Here is an 18,176-nt window from a genome sequence, read left to right on the forward strand (position 1 = left end):
CAAAACATTTAGTAGAGAAACACATGTCACACCAGGAAAGTCAATTTACATACTTTGAGACATCAATTGCGACTGTTTGTAGATGATATTCAATCCATCAAGTGATGGTTGTGCATAAATCGGGTAAATTAAAGCACGCTGATTATGACGCCAACGGGGCACGCCGATCATGACGCCATCAGGGTTGGCCAATCATGACGCTACCTATTCACACAAGTTGATAATTACAATTGTAGTAACTAAAGATTGAAAATAACATGATAGAATTCTCTAAAATACCCAAATTGAAGGTAAACGCCTTACTCCAGCGATAGCATTGCACCATAGACCACGCTATTGATGACGCTTGATGTGTTGACGTCTGCTATGTGTGTGAATCAATTTGAAATGAAAATGATTCAAAATCGAATTCTTACAGATCAAATGTAACGAAAATTGCAATTAAAATTTTAAAATGATTAATAATAAAATGTACACATGTTGAAGCTATTTTTATTTTTTTTTAAGATTTCTATTTCTTATTTGTAAAATAAACGCTGAAGTTGACGATGAGCAGATGACGCCATCTTCATGACGCTATTGAACCACGCTAGTGACGGCACTATCACCGATAGATGGAAATCTTCAAAACCACATTTGGTATTAAACTATAATAGAAATTTTCTTTTCGTGCAGTATATATATATTTGATCAATAAAAAAATGATCCATTTCGCCAGGGTAGTTCCACACTGCTTTATGCTGTTGAGCTATTAATTTTTCAAAAATGTTTTGTTCTACAAATTCTACAAAATTCTATTTCGACTTGGCCGAGATTCGAACACCGGCGCTTGGCAATCACAGCCGGAGTTGCTGACCACTACACCACCGGATCCCGATATGAAAGCGGGAAAACATAGGAGCTTATGGTATGGCCCAGGGAAACCCCCCTTCACTCACCCCTCTCCCATGAGTTCGTGCAGCCTCCCCCGCTCGACCACCCTTCTGGCCGGCTTGAGCAGCGCGTCGCGTCAGCCCCGTTAAACTCAAAATTTAAAAGTAATTTTTGTTTATTGCTTTAAAAAACATAAAATTGTTTATGAAAATGTTTGAAATAAATCCGTAAGAGTTATTTCATAAAATATGTTCATTTCCTACTTCACCCAAGCAATGGGCATTGGCATCGGTAGAAGGGGGGAGACGCGTTCAAGGCTGAGCCGCTGAAGGGGAGAGACGCGTTCAAGGCTGAGTTGCTGAAGGGGGGATCGAGCTAAGGAACAAATAAATGGCGAAGAAAACACGGAAATTGGTTCATTTTTTTTTATTTAGCGATAGTTAATAAGCGAAAACGACGTTTGTAACAAATGAATTTTACAGTTAAGATCAAGGGGAATATGTTCATCAAAAAATAAAGACGGGAATCAGCTACCTAACATGTGAAAAACGAAACGGCAATGAGTGAATTTCACTCATCGTGGTTTGAGCTACGGCAATGAATGTAAACGGTGGCGGAAGTATCGTAGATTCTTCCGCCTTCTCTCTCATGGAGAATAGGTCGAATTTTTTTGAAATTATTTCAGAGTACCTTATGGAACTTAGAAATAAAAGGGAGAAATAGGCCCACTTTGACGGAGAAATAGGACCGCTTTAAAAATATTTTTAAAGTGGTCCTATTTCATAGGGTCCTATTTCATCCGGTACTATTTGCCGGGCCTATTTCGTCGGGGCCTATTTCGACCGGTCCTATATCTCCAGCTTCCGTAAAACACATAATATCACAGTGTATTCTCATTAAATACAAGCATATTTGATCCGGTTTCATATAGAAATAAAAGTTCATGGTATCAAAGTGTATTCACATTGAATACAAGTATAGTGGATCCTGTTTACATTCAAAAGTAAACACTCATGGTATGGCAGTGTATTCACATTGAATATAGGTACATTTGATTCTGTTTACCTGTTGAAGTATAAACTCATGATATAACAGTGTATTCACATTGAATACAAATATGTTTGATCCTATTTACACATAGAAGTATAAAATCATGGTATCACAGTGTAGTTACATTGAATACAAGTATATTCGATCCTGTTTACATATAGAAATATTAACTCATTCCATCCAGTGTATTCACACTGAATAAAAGTATATTTGATTCCGTTTACATGTAAAAGTATAAACTCATAATATCACAGTGTATGAACATTGAATACAAGTATATTTGATCCTGCTTACATATCGAATTAAAAACTAATTGTATTACAATCTATTGTTATTGAATACAAGTATATTCTATTCGGTTTACATGTAGAAATTGAAACTCGTAATATCACAGTGAATCCACATTAAATGTATGAATATTGATCATCGTCAGAAGTAAAACCTCATGGTATCACAGTTTATTCACATTGAATACAAATATATTTGATTCTGTTTATATGTAGAAGTATAAACTAATAATATGACAGTGTGTTCACATTGAATACAAGTATATTTGATAGTTTTTTCATGTAGATGTAAGCAGACAAAAAACTTATGGTATCACAGTGTATTCACGTTCAATATACGTATATTTGTTTCTGTTCACAAATAGAAGTATAATCTCATAATATCCCAGTGTATTCGTATTATATACAAGTACATTTGACCCTTTTTACATATAGAAGTAAAAACTAATGGTATCACAGTGTGTTCACATTTAATACAGGTATATTTGATTCTATTTACAGGTAGAAGTAAAAACTCATAAGATCACAATGTATTTATATTGAATACAAGTATATTTACATTAAATACAGCTATATTTGAATCTGTTTACATGTAGAAGTATAAACTTATAATATAACAGTGTATTCACATTGAATACGAGTATATTTAATTCTGTTTTTATGTAGAAGTGTAAACTCATGGTATCAGAGTGTATTCACATTGAATACAACGAAATTTGATCCTTTTTACATATAGAAGTAAAAACTCATGGTATCTCAGCGTATTCACATTGAATACAAGTATATTTGACCCTTTTTACATAAAGAATTAAAAATTCATGGGGTCACAGTGTATTCACATTGAATACAAGAACATTCGATTCTGTTTACATGTAGAAGTATAAACTCATAGTATCACAGTGTATTCACATTGAATACAAGTATTTTTGATCTGGTTTACATATAGAAGGAAAAACTCATGATATCACAGTGTATTCACGTCGAATACAAGTAAATTTGATCTTGTTTACTTATAGAAGTAAAAACTCATAGTATCACCGTGTATTCACATTGAATACAAGAATATTTGATCCTGTTTAGATATAGAATGAAAAATTCATGTTATCACAATGTATTTATATTGAACACTAGTATATTTGATTCTGTTTACATATAGAAGTAAAAACTCATGGTAACACAGTTTATTGACATTGAATACAGCTATTTTTGATTCTGTTTACATGTAGAAGTATAATCTCATAATATCACAGTTTATTCACATTGAATACATGTATGTTGGATTCTGTTTTTGTGTAGAAGTATAAACTCATGGTATCAGAGTGTAGTCACATTGAATACACTCTGAAACCATGAGTTGATGAATACATATATTTGATTCTGTTTTCATGTAGAAGTATAAACTCATATACTCATATTAAGTATATTTGATTCTGTTTAGATGGATAATTATTAATTCATAATATCACAGTTTTTCACATTGAAGACAAGTACTTTGATCCTGTTGATACATATAAGTAAAAACTTATTGTATCATAGTGTATTCATGTTGCGCACGTTCACGTGCAATGGGAACGGTACAACAGAGATGAGGGATGGAGGGTGAAATAATGAAGATGGAAAAATGACTATGAGAGAAACGAACTGCTTTTATTCTTGCTAAAAAAAAAGGGGGGAACAAATGAGAGAGAGAGAAGGCTGGGTTTAGTCTACTTCGCTACTTGATTGATACTTGATTACGGGGGAGGTAAACGAGATGTCCTCGTCTACGACTATTACAAATTACACTGAACCAAAAAAGGGGCAAGGGCCAATTCACAGTTAAACACAAAATAAGAAGGCACCTGTCCACAGGTACTAAAACAAAAAAAAAGATCAAAAAAGGAAACAAACAAAAAACAAGACAAGATTGCACCGAAAGGGCAAAACAAACAAATGACATTTGAAAATTTTTTACAATTTATACTTCAATTTACATTTCATACAGAGAATTTTACCTTTTATACAAGAATTTACTATTTACACTACATTTTTTGACTTCACGACACCAATTTTGACTCTGGCGACCCAATATTTTCGTCTTTTTTTGCGTAAACGTCCTGCTCTTTGGCCGTAGCCATAACACAGAGCGTAGTCACTGGACGAATACAGGGTTTTTGTGGTTGCTGATCTGGACTTTTACCTCTCTAACAACGTTATTTGATTCACTAGGAAGAACTTCAATCACTTTTCGTAATGGCCACTGTCCATGTAGGGTATTCGGTTCGATGACGAGTACTAGGTACCCGACGGTAACGTTAGGCCGATTTTTAGTCCATTTTCTTCTTTCCGTAAGGTGTGGAACGTATTCACGTAACCACCTGTTCCAAAAATGTTGGTGGAGGGCCTGACTTTGAAGGAACTGCTTTGCTGTGATGTCCAAGTTCTCAGCATCTACCAGTTTTAACGGTACGTACGGACGGTCTCCTCCATGTAGAAAGTTATTCGTAGTTAACGGAGCGGGATCTTCGGGATCCATGCTGAGGTGCGTTAGTGGCCGAGCGTTTAAGAGGGCTGCTACTTCTGCCATTACCGTTCGTAGTATCCGATCGGTATTTAAGCGATTTCCCACGCTGACTTTCATGGCCCGTTTGCACGATTACACGATTCTCTCCCAAACTCCACCAAAATGTGGTCCATGAGGGGGAGAGAAATGCCACTCGATTTGTTGACACGACATCTTTGACTGCACCTCTTGGTGTTGATTCACCAGTTCCGTTAGAGCCTGGCGAAGTTTCTGTTCTCATGCGACGAGATTGGTACCATTATCACTGTTGTAACGAAGGCCTCCAAATAAATTTAATTATGATCCCCACATTCTTATTATATTATGTTTCCTCTCCCTTGGCATATAACTATGTCTACATTTTACACTCTCGCATTTACTCTTCTTTTGCATATTATTGTATATTATTATTGTTCTTTGCGAAAATTGTAATCCGCATAGTAACCATTTTTCATAGACATCTTAGAGTTGACCCAATTGAACACCTGCTGTCTGACTCACACGTGCGACGCACATCACGCCACTAAACAAACATCCGTGATTGGTCACACGTGCGACGCATATCACGCCATTAATTAAACATCCGTTTGATTGGTCGCACGCGCGATGCCAATCAAGCCATTAAACAAACACCTTCTGATTTGCTGTACGCGTACGTACATAGCGACACGTCAACAGCATCAAGCCACTTTTACGAGATTCGAGGTTTTATGGTGAACCTACAAATCTACGAAAGATCAGACAACTAGCAGCTCCCGAAACGTTCAGTTGCCTTCAACAACACTAGTTCGACACCTAACTTGCCTTAGTGTTTCTCTTACAAGTGTTTCTCCGCCTACCTGTTTCCGTAAGTGCCTATCTGGGGGCATTTCCAATCGTCTCCCTTTCTTCTTTAAATCCACCCGTATCGCTCGCGCTAGTACGGTAAGATCAATTTACGTTGTCTCCATTTACACGTTGTTTCCATTTAGTTTATCGTATTCTTATGCGTGTAGTCTTCCTTGTATTTTATGGCCTACTCTAGTAATACACTGTCATCATTGTGGGTAAACGCCTCCGAGTTCCGTGTTAATATACATTTGTCTTAATCCGTAAAGTCATTCACCCGAGAGGGAGGATGCTTTACACTGTAAACGACTTTCGGCTTTCCATGTAGACTTGAAAATCGGGTAAAAGAAAGAAGAAATTCCTCGAGACCGATACCTTCGGATACTTCTAAGTGGACAACTCTTGTTGTTAGGCACGTGAACAGACAGACCAAACTTTTTTCATGTCTACGTCCTCTTCCACCAACTCGCACTGTTAGGGGACCGTAGTAATCGACTCCCGTGTAGGTGAAAGGTGGAAGATATGGAGTTAGCCGGTGAACTGGTAACGATGCCATGAGTGTCAGAATGGGTATTCATGATCGGCCAGCAGGTGTTGACAACCGATTTGATGACGTTACGTCCAGAGATTATCCAGTAACGTGTACGTAAATCCGCCAGCAATCTTTCAGATTTGATGTGGAGATTCCGCGTATGATAATCCCATACAATCCGCTGCGTCATGAGTTGATCGGCTGGAAGCAGGATGGGATGCTTTGTCGAATAATCAACTGGAGCCTGAAGTATACGTCCGCCTACACGTAGCTGTTTCATCCAGGAAAGGGCTGAACGTGCGTAGTTTCGACTTCAGAGGCAACTCCAAGCTTTTTCTCAAAGCGTAGATTTCTTCCGCAAATGCCAGTTGTTGGGTTCGTTTAATGCAGAGTGTTAGGGCCGTCAACATTTCTTCGGCTGTCATCTCTTCCACGGCTGGCTTGCAAATTCCCATCTTAGCTCTGGCGTTGGTCGCGAACCTCCTGCACCAAGCGATAACTCTTTCGATCTTCAGTAAGCTGGAATATCTTCTTACACAGTCATCAATCGGGTGATTTTCATCCTCCGTTTTTACAGCGAACACTCGAATTACGTTAACGTCACTTTCCTCCGGCTCTGCGATCTCTTCCAAAATATCCCACTCCGACGGATCGAGTTTCAGGAACGATTGACCTTCGTGGAATTTCACCAACTCGTCGACGTTCTTCGGGTCGATGCCACGACTACACAGGTCCGTGGGATTGTTAATTCCAGAAACGTGACGCCATTGTCTTCGATTTGTGTTCTGGAGGATCTTGCCAATCCGATTGTTCACGAAGGTTTCAAATCGGCAAGTGCGAGAATGGATCCAACGTAAGACGGTTTGAGAGTTGGTGTGGAAAGTAACTTCACGTAAATCATATTCGAGCTCCCGACAGATTACTAGGGCGATATTTAAGCTTTCTACAGCAGCCTGCAACTCCAATCTTGGAATCGCGAGTCCTTTTACTGGTGTTACGTGAGTTTTAGCCATGACGAAGGATACGTTGATCGACTGGTCCTCGAAGATGAAACGGAAATACGCCACAGCTCCAAATCCTTTTGTGCTTGCATCCGTGAATACATGCAGGTGCTGTTACGTCCAACGTCCACGTTGATGTCGAAAACATCTTGGTGCCGTCAGCAACTCCAGGTTCTCAAGATGTTCGTACCAGTAATGGAAGCGTTGACCCAATTCTTTGGGGATAGGGTCATCCCAGCTGATTTTTTTCTCGTACATCCAGATGTCTTAAAAAGTAACTTCATTAGGAAAACAACAGAAGCGACGAGTCCCAACAGGTCGTAGACACTGGAGATAATACTAAGGAAGTTCCTTTTAGTGAAAACGTCATGGCTGGGCTGCTTCCGTATCTTGAACGTCAGCATATCCGTTTCCCCGTTCCACATTACTCCAAGTGTTCCCTTGATGGGTAACTTTTCCAAATCAAGGTCCAGTGTTGGTGAGGCCAGACCGAACTCACGTACAGCCGATATCACCTTCCTGGATGAGGACGTCCACTTTGTTAGGTTGAAACCGCCAAGTTGTAAGAGTTTCTTCTTTTGGCGGACCCGTTTTACTGCCCCGTCTTCGGAATCGAAGGAGTCGAGGTAGTTGTCAACGTAGAAATTTCTTCGGACACTATCTGCTGCCTCTGGGTACTGGCCAGATGATCGTCGGCAGTCCGGTTGAGGGCGAAGATACAGGTCGTTGGGGAAGATACTGATCCAAAGACGTGGACTGTAATTTGGTACGTTAACGGTGCTTGATTACTGCCAGGCGTCCGGTACACAAAACGGTAGGTTGCCTGATCTTCTACTGGGACCTTCACTTGGTGAAACATCTTCTCGATGTCTGCGCTGATCGACACTAGGTTCCTTCGGAAGCGTAGTAGGGCACCGAGCAGGCGAACGAGAAGATTGGATCCGCGTAACAGGTTTTGGTTGGGAGAAGTTCCTCCATACTCGGCGGCTCCGTCGAATACAACTCGAACTTTGGTCGTAGAGCTGGATGGGCTTACAATCCCGTGATGTGGTAAATACCACGTTCTATTTGACTCCTTCCGCAACTCTTCGGTGGGAGGAGTCTGGCGTGATCCAGGTCGATGTACTCCTTAACAACTGCATCATGATTCTGGGTGAAGTCTCCATCTCGTGGAAATCGCCTCTCCATAGAATACAGTCTCTTCAATGCAGTTGCCCGATTGTCCGGAAGGTTTACGTTGTCGGTCTTCCACATTAGGCTAACTTGATACCGATTGCCAACATTCTTTACTGTTGACTCGAGGATACGTTCTCCACGTAGATCGTCTTCGGAGAGAACAGGCTGCTCCATGTCTACGTCTTTCACCTCCAGCTGCCAGAACCTTTTGACTAACTTTTTACTTGAGGTCTTTGGGACGTTCCTCTGATACTATATGGGCGATGAACGGACGTCCATCTTGTGGCGGGCCCTTTGACCACCCAGGCACCATCCAAACGGTGTTTTGAAAGCGATAGCTCCAATTGTTCCATCCGGCGGCTTGACGGAATCCATGTGGTCGTGGGCCTCTGCTACATCGAGTCCAATCAATACATCAACGTCTTCGGGTTGTACGTTTGGGACATCCAGACCACGTAGGTGTGTCCAGGACTCCATTTGACGAGGGTTGATTGGGGGGTTGGGCGTCACCTTCAAATTGTCGACGGCGTAGGCGTGTTTAACTTCAAACCAGCTTGTTCCGTCTACGGACGGGAGGGAGAAATCCACAACGGCAGCTTGGACGTTCTATGTTGCTCCATCATAGGAGACAACGTTGATGCGTTTAGGCTGGCAAAACGAGTCCTAACTTCTTTACTATATATCTCCTGATCAGTGTGGTGTCGCTTCCGGTATCCAGAAATCCGAAAGTGTCGACCCATCTTGCACCGACGCTAATACGAACAGGCACGATCTTGAAATGAACACGTCGATTTTCCGTTTCCTTCTGGGTTATTGTCCCAAGGAATGCAGTCGATGTAGACGCTGATGGAGGTGCTGGATCCGTTTTGTTTCCTCAGTGGGATGAATTCGGATCCGTGAAGCAGGAGATGGTGTCTTGAACCAGCGCATCTACCAATGATACATTTGATGTCTCTGGAACACTTCCTGCGTTCGTGCTAGCCGGTGAGGCATAGTAGACACCGTCCCGACTTAAATACAACTTCAGCCGGTTTCGTGTGCGCGAAAGACATCAACACGTTACAGCTGGCCAAGTTGTGAGCCCTGCCGTTACAAGCGAGGCACCTCCACTGGTCAGTCTTTTCAGCTGCTTTCTCCTCCGTCTTCGGTCGCCTTCCCATGGGAGCAGCTAGCGGAGGTAATGATGGCATTACTTTAGAGCCTTCCTCTGTCGAAACGTATCCAATGGTTGACGTGTAAGAAGCGTTTGGTCTCTTGACTGGCTTCTTCTCATCAAACCGTACTGATTTGGACGTCGACGTGTTCAGAGACTCCAATTCGTTTTTACCATGTTGTTAACTCATGGATTTTACTGTTACCCAGTCATCCAAGTCTAGAACGTTCAATTCTGCACCTGCCTTTTTTCTCTTCTCGTTCCACTTCTCCTGCAGGTATGTCGTCAGTTTTGCTTCTATGGTCATCAGGGTGGTACGGCTGTGAAATTCATGCACGTATCTCGATTGTGAAAGGATCACCACTGCTCCGTACAGCCGGTTGGCGAAGGTCTTGAGGCTCGCATCATCTTGGCTCTTCAAAGATGGAATCTGCAGCAGGTCGTCGAGATAGGTCTGGTCCATGACTTCGGTGCGGTCGTAGACTGCGTCGAGACGATCCCACACCATGGAGTACATGGTTTCATCAGCAAGGCACTCGCTGATCTCGTTCCGTACTTCTTTCGACAGCAGCTCTCCCAACATGAACAGGGGGGCAGGAGAACCATCGAATTCGTTTTCGAATAAGGCTCGAAATTTGGCCTTAAACCGAGCGTAATTATTCGGATTTCCATCGAACGGCTGGATCGTGAAGCTCGGGGTACGTTGACGACTACAGCAACAACCATGAGAAGGGTTGGAGCTTACATTAGCAGGCTGGTGCTCAGAGGACGTGTCTGAAGATGTGTCGTCCCCAATGGAAGGGATGCAGGCTGGATGCATGATAGGCAGTGATCTTGAAGGCTGCTCTCGTGAAGAGGTGTTGGGGTCAAGCAGAGTTCTGCGATGCAGTACCGTGGCTTCTAGTGACTTCATGGTAGACCGGGCGGAAACGTCTTGTCTAGCTGATAGAGTCTGTGGTCGGCTAGGTATGCATGCTCCTTGGTCGATGACTTGCTCCTGAATCGTTCTCAGGTGCTCCTTGCTGACGCCAATCTCCGTTCGAAGGCCATCGATCTGAGCGTTTAAGTCTAACTTAACCGTTTCGATCTTCTGATCCATGTCGTGCAACGTCTTACGTGAGTCTTTAACCAACGGAGTGTTGGCGGCGATTTCAGTGGATGTGACATGGGAGCAGTCTATGAGTTTTCCTAGTTGCTCACCCATACCCTTTAAAGCCTTACTCAACGTTTCCGTGACTGACGTTGCGTTGGCTTCCATCTGGATCTTGGATTGTTGCAACTTTACTTCCAGTTCCAGCATTTGCTTCTGGATGTGCAGGTCTAGCTGGCTGGTTTGTCTGGGAAGGTCGGTTGGTAACGACCGAGTAGACCTCTTCTGCGAAAACGTTGTGCTAATCGTGACGTCTAAAGCTACCGTCCCAATTGAAGTGACTGAGGAACGAGACGACGTGGCATACCTAATGGCAAAGTTGAAGATTTCCACGTGGTCGGTGTCAAATTGAACCTCCCATTTTTCACATGCTTGACGTTGTGGATCCGTAATATCGGGCAGACTGTCCATATACTTGTGATGAAGATCTTTGACGTGTTCGTAGATACGAATTCATTCGTCTCGCCATGCTGCAACTTGAAACTTCTTGAGTCTGATGGCTCCCATCTTGTGATCTGCCACTGCTCTTCTGAACTGATTCGTTAACTTCGTCTAGGCCGCCTTTCTTCTCCCACGTTTCTACTTGAGATCGTTGTCTGGGAGGAGGGGGCCTTTATTCTTCACTGCTTCTGGCTTCATTTCGTCTTCTATAGAGATATTGCCACCCGACTCAATACTCTCGGCTTTTGCTACGGCCTCACTCATGAAGTACAAACGTCCAAAGAAAAGGAAGTAGGCCTAGTCACGCGTAAACGGATGTCGATGATTCACGTAGATTCAGCGAAAATACAGTCAGATACGCAACGCGTGGTAGACCGGGCTATGCCTTCAGGCTGGCGTGGACGTATGCCAAAGTTTTGCAACAGGGAATACCCGACCATTTTACTGAATCTGAACACGTTTTTACTAGGGATGACAAGAGAAATGCACGTGTTCGTTAAATCTTGGGTTTCTGCACCATTTGTTGCGCACGTTCACGTGTAATGGGAACGTGACAAAAGAGATTAGGGATGGAGAGTGAAATAATAAAGATGGAAGTATGACTATGGGAAAAACGAACGGCTTTTATTATTGGTTGAAAAAGAGGAAGGAACAAATGAGAGAGAGAGAGAGTTTGGTTTAGTCTACTTCGCTACTTGATTTATACTTGATTACGGGGGAGGTAGACGAGATGTCCTCGTCTACGACTATTAAAAATTACACTGAACGAAAAAAGGGGTAAGGGCAACTTCACACTTAAAGAGAAAATAAGAAAGCCCTTGCCAACTACAATCCTTCCCATGAGGTCCGCACTGTAAGTGACAATTTACATTGAATACAACTAAATTTCATCCTGTTTACATATAGAAGTAAAAACACATAATATCACAGTGTATTCATATTGCATACAAGTATATTATATTCTGTTTACAATTAGAAGTTTAAACTCATAATGTCACAGTGTATCAACCTTGAATGTATGGATATTTGATCCTGTTTACATATAGAAGTAAAAACTCACAATATCACAGTGTATTCGTATTAGATACAAGTATATTGGATCCTATTTACATATAGAAGTAAAAACTCGTGGTATCACAGTGTATTCACATTGAATACAGGTATACTTACATTGAATATAGCTATATTTGATTCTGTTTACATGTCAAAGTATAAACTCATATTATTACAGTGTATTCACATTGAATACACGTATATTTGATTCTGTTTTCATGTAGAAGTATAAACTCATGGTATCAGAGTGTATTCACATTGAATACAAGTATATTTGATTCTGTTTACATATAGAAGTTAAACCTCAAAATATCAAAGTGTATTCACATTAAATACAAGTATATTTGATCCTGTTTACAAATAGAAGTAAAAACTCATGGTATAACAGTGTATTCACATTGAATACAAGTATGTTTGATTCTTTTTAGATTCTAGAAGTATTAACCCAAAATATTTAAGTGTATTCACATTGAATACAAATATATTTGATTCTGTTTACATGTAGAAGTATAAATTCATAATATCACAGTGTATTCACATTGAATACATGTATATTTGATCATGTTTACATCAACGTATGCTCACAAACTTAAGACACAGTTTTGTCTTGGTTTTTCCCATAGTAACAGAAGAAGGGTTGTCTTAAGAAAAAAGTTGTTTTTAAATTTTTTTATGATTATAGACCTAACATGGTTGCTGTATTGAACAATTGACTTCATTACGCTTGGTTCGAGGTGTTTTCAGTTGCAGGACGGTACCATATATATATCATAAAACATATATCTTAAAACATAGCTTTGTCTTATGTTAAAAACTTAGTAATTTTATTTATTTTCTTTTTATTCAAAGAAAAGTAATTATAAATTGTTGGTTTTATTACTTTGTTTTATTTTTATCGATTTAAAATCATGCTTTATAACTTAGTTTGCGAAAAAGAGCGAAGCGAGGCTATTGTAGCTACATTTTCTTAAGACATAGCTTTGTCATATGTTTATTGAAAAATTTAAGTTGATTACCTATAATTTTTTTTCAAGTTAAGTTAATTTAAATTATTCGTTTTATTTATTTCTTTGATTTTCATAGATTTATAATTAAGTTTGTATTTTTTATGTTTATTTAATCATCATCAGAGTCACTAGAATGTGTTTCAAACTCCTCATCAGAAAATTCAAATTTTGTGTAAGAATTGTCAGTTTCCTCATCAGAAGTTTCAAATTCAAATTCTGGCACGGAAATTGAAGTTTCACTTACGAAATTCGAAAAATCGTTGTTACAATTCAAATTAAATATTTTTAGAGAGAGTTGAATTTGTAAATAAAGACTGTCAATTTTGGAATGTGCCATGACTGCTTTTCCTTTACAAAATGTTTCGTCCGCTTCCTCAGAATGTGTTAATTGTTTTAACGATGATCGCTTGTCAGTCAAGATTAGAATGTAGTTTATCATTTCGATCTTAGTTAGTTCAACTTCCTCCTTTGCTCTTTGCAAATCGACGATCGGTCGACAGCAGCTACCCTTTTTTTACGACACTAGCAGCCCATGACAGGGGGTTAGGTTAGGTTAGGTTAGGTTAGGTTAGGTTAGGGTAGCTGCTGTCGACCCCCCAGGTAGCTAGTGTTGGAGGTAGCTGGTGTCCACATCCCGAGGAATCTCATGTTCTGAATTTTATTCCAGTTCCAATAGAGGATGGCTAATGCTAGAAAATCCGCTCTGTCTTCAGATTGCATTATTTAAGTTTAAGTTTAATATTGTTAAAGGATAACAGTTTAAGATGTCTTACTAATTTTTTACATATGCTTGAGAACATAAGCATAAAGATACAGTTTTGAGAATACTTGCTAGTGCTCCTCTCCTCCGGTTAATCCGAGTCCTTTTTTCCATCGGGGATTCCAAAGCATCTGTTCTGAATGTTGGACTTCAGAAAAATATTTCTCTTACATAAAAATTTAAATGGTACCTGGCAAGGTAATTTATGTGCCATTTGATGCATTATCGGTAAAATTCCTGTCATTTCTTTTGTTAGCATCATATATTCTGGAAATTCTGGACCAACTTTTTGATGCATCCATTTCCAATATTGACACACAACATCGTAGCAAAAGAATGTAGCCTGACTCTTCCAAGCTTCGTAATGCATAAATGTCGTATGTGTCCACGATTCGCCTTTAAACATATTGATGGCATACGGCACTATACAGTGCTTGCAAGAACTAACGACGAGCCCAGTATCGTAATATTTTTTATTTTCATTGGAATCTTCTCTTGCAGCTTTAAAAGCCGATCTTCCACACATATTTTTCTTTTTCGACTGAAAAAAGCAAAGGAACAAATTGTACTACAATAATGTTAAATTAATAGAATATTGCTTACTGTTTGAACTTTGTTGTAAATCCCTTGACGGCATTTTTCTTATTTGTATACTAATGAACTATATTTATTCGTCGTATAGGAGTCTTACAAAGGGAAAAAAGAGGTACCTTAAAGAAACAAGCCATGGTCGGCTCTTGAGTGGCAAAACCATTGGAACTCCCTCGACCAAAGACAACAGGACAATCTAGATCGCAAGAAGTCTCACTGCCATATAAGTATTGGTTCTAAGATTAATGAGATGGCAGCGAATTACAATGCCTCAGTAATTTGCTTAATCTGTTACCCCTCAACTCACCAAGTATGTGTTAGTAAGCGGAGGTGGAATTAAATATTCTAAATCAAGAGACGGTCTTCTAAGTGAACCACTCTGGCATCGATATTGGAACAACAAAAAATTAGTAGTTAGTTATATAACTTAGCAGTTAGTATTAAAAATATCTATTATTTACTATTTTAAATTATGGTTTTCAGAGAAACGACAACAGTTATGTGAGGAGAATGGCCTGTGGCTTGGGATAGCCAGTAAAACAAAAAGAAAAGAGAGAACAGTGGAAAGGACAGAGAAAGAGAAAAGTATGCAATCAGATTTTGAGAGACTAGAGAAAGAAGAAGACGAGGAAGTATGGGACAATTGAAAGGGGAACAAGTAACAAATATCTACAAAATATACACACAAGTTTTAAAGATTTTTATGTTATTTACATCAGAGAAAGAAAAAAAGACAATCCGATAATGAGAGCGTAGAAAGTGAAGAAGAAAACAATGAAAGATTGGACAGGGTGAATATGGAATCATAATAAGATAGATATACAAAACAAAAAAACAAGTTTAAAAACAGTTTAAAAAAATTTCTTTTTAGAAAAAATAAAATAGGACAAATTTATAATGTAGAAAGCGAAAAAGAATACGATGGAAGATGGGACAGAGGAATAGGGAGTCAGGTAAAAAATATATACAAAATACACAAACAAGTTTTAAAAAATTTTATTTCCAAGATAATGAGACTTTACAAAACGAAGAAGAAGACGAGGAAGGAAGGAGAAAAGAAATAAGAAAAAAGGTAACAAATATATAAAAATAAACATTCAATTTTGAACATTGTTATTTATAACAGGAAAGGGAAGGAAGGAAATTATATAATGAAACAGCCCAAAACGAAGTTTACGACGATGAAAGAAGGAGCAAAGGCATAGGAAAACAGGTAACAAATATATACAAAATAAACATACAAGTTATAACCATTGTTATTTACAAAAGAAAAAAGAAGGAAGGGAATCAGATAATGAAACAGTACAAAACAAAGAAGAAGACGAGGAAGGATGGGATAAAGAAATGAAAAAACGGGTAACAAATATATACAAGAATAAACATACTAGTTTTTAAAATTCTTTTTTATAAGAGAAACAGGAAAGAAGGCATATGTCGACTGAGGCTGCCAAGGCAAGCGAGACGGCTGCTGCTGAGGCTGAATCGTATCAAATCACGGTCAAAGCCAATCGATCATTCGCAAACAGAGCCGGGGCAGTTACGCGTTCAAAATTGGCAATTGAAAATAGAGGTACTATTATTCACATCAACTACACAGAATGGAAATAACGTCAAACAATTTTTGTAGATCCTAAATTAGCACAATTGCCTCATGTAAAAATAAACCGTCGGCCGTCATCCAGTGATCTGCCGAATCGATCATAAATGTGAACGGAATCAAACCTGAATAGAATCAATCAATCAAAGAATCAAAGAATCAAAAATCACAATCATTCAGTGATGTTTGATTCAGAATCAAGAATAAAAAAAAAATCAAGAATCAGAATCAAAATTTTTGATTCTGTTTACAATTTGAATAGAAAAATCTCAATACAAAGAATGAATAAGTTGTAATGGTCTAGTTTATTAAAACGTGTAAGGTTGCAGCAGCGGCAACATTCAATCTTGGTTATAACAGACAGCTGGGGCATAAGTTATTCAATATTACGAAAAGTGAATCGGAAGTTTAGTTTTCGTTACTAAAATTATCCTTAAGCAGCAACAAGGTCTCAAAAATTCTATCTGCAAGACGGTTGCGTCGGGCGGTGAGGACAAGTGGCCCTGCACTGAACAACCTCTCGACAGACGCACTTGATGGTAGTGCTGTATTATACTCTAAGAACAAGCGTTTAACTTTTGAATATTTGTCAAGCATAGCCAAATCTTTTTCTTTATCAATGAAAAACAACTCAAGTTCGTCAAGGGTGGCGGTATTCTTTGAAGGGAAATCTAGAGGGTCACGATCACGAATAGATGCTGACATTTCATCGCTGATTTCCTTTTCTTGAAGAAGCGCAATCTTACGAGCTACTAACTTCCTGTGAGATCTCATTTCTTTTTCATCTGTTATCCAGTCTAGTTTGAATTTAAGATGGAAACTAGTGGCAATCACAAACTTTTCGTCTTGAAACCAAGTGCCAAATCTATTGCATTGACAATAAATATTTATTACATAAGCAATATATATAATATATTTTAGAGGAAATGAGAAACCTGTTTTCGATATGAGCCAGAATTCCTCTCCGGATGAAAGCCCCAAAACCATTAGGTTGCATGTTTTGGCTAGTAATAGTTTGAATTTCCTGCTTGATTTTTAAAACACAAGGCAGAACGCAGCCGAGGAAATTATTCTTTTCTCCTTGTAGAATGTCGAGGGCGACGGCAATTGGCTTCATGACCAATAGGAATTCTTTTAATAGAATTCGGTCTGTGTCATCCAGGATCTCTAATTGGAGGCTTCACATTACTTCATCTAGATTATCTTGATCCTTTGATAGAACGTCCTCTACTGCATCAAATTTGGAATTCCATCTCGTTTCACAGGGTGTTTTTATCTGAAAACCTTAAATGTAAAAGAAAATGTGTTAGATAAGTCAATTCAAAACATTTCAAATAGCTTTTACCGAAAATTGAATGAACTTTATCAGATGCTAAAGTACTTCGGTTGTATCTATTCCACAACTTTGTTAACTTACCAATGGCGCGGTTGTACTTCTCTTGAAATATGCGATTGGTAAGTAAAACCTTATCGAAATCGGCCGACGCCAGTAAATTTAAAAGATGGGAGGCGCAGCGGATGTGTTCTGGGAGATGGGCCGAGTTATAAAGGGTAGTATTACCGCCATCATCAACGCATTCAACAATAAGATGATCCAACATATCACCAATTGATATGATTCCATTATTTTCTATTTCCAGTTCGATGTAACAAAATCAAGATCTTGACTGTCAGATTCTTCGTCACTAATAATGTTAACCTCTCCATCTGATTCTTTTACTAAAGAAGTATTCAACCTTTTTTGTTGTTCTGACTTTTTTTTTTCTTCTTGTTAAGTTTTCACGGCCTTGCAAATGCTCGCACCGTTGTCGGTCACGATAAATTTTACTTTATCCGTAAGATTGAAGTTTTTCATCACCTCTTGAATCATCTTGGCAATCGCATCGAATGTTTGTCGCCCTGAAAGAACCGATACAATAAAATTTTTACTGATTTAGTATTACACTAGTAACTTTGGGCCCGTCCAGGGCCGGGAGATAGGTGGCGCTAGCGTATTTTTAACGCTTTTTTCGCATTTAATTCTGCCAAACGGTTAATTTTTGCCCGTCTACTCTTTAAGCTTTCTGCGTTCCCATTTTTTGCCCGCCGACCCATTCACTCTCTCTACCCGCAAAGATGTCCGCCTAGTTGCCCGT

This window comes from Daphnia magna, unplaced genomic scaffold (assembly GCF_020631705.1).
Source record: "Daphnia magna isolate NIES unplaced genomic scaffold, ASM2063170v1.1 Dm_contigs137, whole genome shotgun sequence".
NCBI classification, from domain to species: domain Eukaryota; kingdom Metazoa; phylum Arthropoda; class Branchiopoda; order Diplostraca; family Daphniidae; genus Daphnia; species Daphnia magna.